Here is a 2,760-nt window from a genome sequence, read left to right on the forward strand (position 1 = left end):
ACACACACACACACACACACACACACACACACACACACACACACACACACACACACACACACACACAACTGCATGTGCACTTCTAAGAAGCAGTTACATTTCATGGAATTAATAAAAAGGTTCTCTTTTCCCTTTTTGCAGGTCTTGATCAGAGACCATGACAGACAGGTTTGGCACAAGATTTGTTTACAAAATTCACAAAAGAGGCTGATTAGTGCTTTACACTTCAGCTTTTCAAAGAACCCCCCCAAAAACATTAACTTTAATCCTCTTTTTTTTCCAGGTACATTCTTAGCTATACATGTAGGACAACATGTAGCTGCGATGGTTGTAACATGGTTGACAAAAGGTAAATTGCTGTTTTCTAAAGGTGCAGAGCTCTAAATGTGTCTCATGCTCCCTGTGGGTTATTTGTCTATTTTCAGAGAACTGTAGGCGTTAAGGAGTAAGTGTTCAAGCCAGGGCGAGGAGAAATTCGCTTAAGTGTGAATCAGCTGGAGAGAAGGTAAAAAAAAACATGTTTAGACAACAATAAAAAGATAAGATTTATAGATCAAAAGAGTTCATTAGAAAAAGGTGCTGTTGTTGCCACTTTCCTGTCCTATTATACTTGTGTGTTTCTGCAGCAGATTTAAACAGCAGGAGGACAAATGCCTTTTTTTTTTTTTGCTTTAGCTGTTCTAACCAAACCCAAGCTAAAATTATTCACACACTGTACGTATGTGTATGTTTGTTTGCAGGTACTTCAAAAGCACATATTTTTTTAAAAGACCCCCCACATATTTTTCATCAGAAGTAATGTAAAACATGTATATTGATTAATAAAAGGATGCAAATATTTCACCAGAATGATTTGATTTTGAAGAATTAAAATACACTCTTRGCTCAAGCATCAAATCAATGAAACAAATCATAAAAAAGCCCACAAAATTGAAAATGTGTCCTGGTGTTGTTAAAAAAATAGATGTTCCGATGTAAAAACACAAAGACTCAGCTGTGCATTCCTGTGAACTGAATTCACCCCCCCCCCCCCCCATGCCTCCTGGGGAACACACACACCTTCCCTGCCTCACACACAAACATAATGCTGTCTTGTAGCTGTGTCTGAGCCTGCACTTGATAAGATAGGTATGAGTTACACAGCTCGCAGGCAGATAGTGTTGTGGCCGTTGACAGGAAACTGAAACGAGCTGGGAGGGGAGGGCACAACTTTGTGTGGTTGTTTGTGTGGCTGTGTATCTGATGGCTGTTTGAACATTTGACTTCCACCCCCCTCCTGGTAAACACAGGCCAAATACTTCCCCAAAATTCACTCTCTTTTTTTTTTTTTTGTTCCTGATGAATGCTGGTTCTCACTCTTGGACTGAGCGAACTCTTGTGCTCTATGTGAATAACTGAGTGTGAGCCCACACACACACACACACACCCCAGAAGCATTAAATAAAAGGGAACCTTACTGTAGGGAAGTTTGTATTCTGCCATTTGGCCAGAAGACAGGACAGTGGGGAGACTGTACTAGCTGACACTATTGTATCTGGGTGAAAGAAGCTGGTGTCATGGACCCACAGACACACTGACCCGGCTTTGTTTGACAAACTCAAGTTTCAAATGCTGTGTTGTCCATCATTAATAAATGTGATTTTCACGAACCACATTGGTAGGTAGTAAGCATCATGTTAAGTAAGTAAGCATATGTACATTGAACAGATGTTGATTTTTTTTTAGCTTTCATGAAATGGATCTAAAATGTGCTTTTGTTGGTTCACAGCTCCTTCAGCTGCCACTTTAGTACTAGCTTTAACAAAAGTAATTCAAAGCAAGACAAGAAAATCTGTAGATTAGTGTTTAGTTGGRGAGTTTATCYGMCGAACRTAYAATCAGTATCTTACCTGTTGTAGAAAGATTAAAAAAGTTTTAAAAAAAGTCTAGTTTGATTGTGACCAGTTCGAGTTAGCAWGAGCAGKGTCCAGACTAAAGTGGATTAATTTCATCTTAAAACTTCAATTTTAAAAACTTTATATATCAGTTCAAATTATGCTATTATACAAACCTCTTGGTTGTTGTTTACATTCAAGACACACAGCCAAGTTATACATATAATTGCATGGTTGTTAGCAAGTAGCAACAAAAATAGCTAGCTGTAACACAAAGTTTCTTCTGGGATGAAAATCAAACAAATTTCTGCCACAATAATAATATATTGCAAATGAGAAGACAGTGTAAAGGCTTGACATGGTTCAAAACATTTACATGTTATGCCCATAAATTTTGCACAGAACCATACCTCAAAATATCTGAAATGTTCACTTGATATGACTCTTATTATGCAGATTTCCTAACCAAAACCTTTTCTTATAAGTGCAACTTGGGCAAATCTGAAATACCATTTRAATTTCTTATATAAAATCMATTGACATTGTTGTTGTGAGAGTAWGAGCTCAGTGTATCACTATCTGCTTTTAAGAGACCAACAGAGGGGGAAAAATGAACCAAGTAGCCTGTTTTACATATCCAGGTTTCAGACTGTGATGGGAAAGAGCTCCATTAGCCTGCGCAGGTCACAGTCAAACACGTCTGAGACTGAAGGCACTTTTCCAACCTAACAGCCCCTACCAGCAAGTTAGAGGAAGGGTTAGCTCAGTGTGGATGGATGACTCACACAGTGTGTAGGAGCAGAATAAAATAAAGATGTGGACCCTTCAGCTTTTTGTTTTACCTTTTATTGCTCAGGAATGAGAGGAAAATGAAATGTGTGTGTGT

The sequence above is a fragment of the Austrofundulus limnaeus genome, unplaced genomic scaffold (genome assembly GCF_001266775.1).
Source record: "Austrofundulus limnaeus strain Quisiro unplaced genomic scaffold, Austrofundulus_limnaeus-1.0 Scaffold76, whole genome shotgun sequence".
In the NCBI taxonomy this organism is placed as follows: Eukaryota; Metazoa; Chordata; class Actinopteri; order Cyprinodontiformes; family Rivulidae; genus Austrofundulus; species Austrofundulus limnaeus.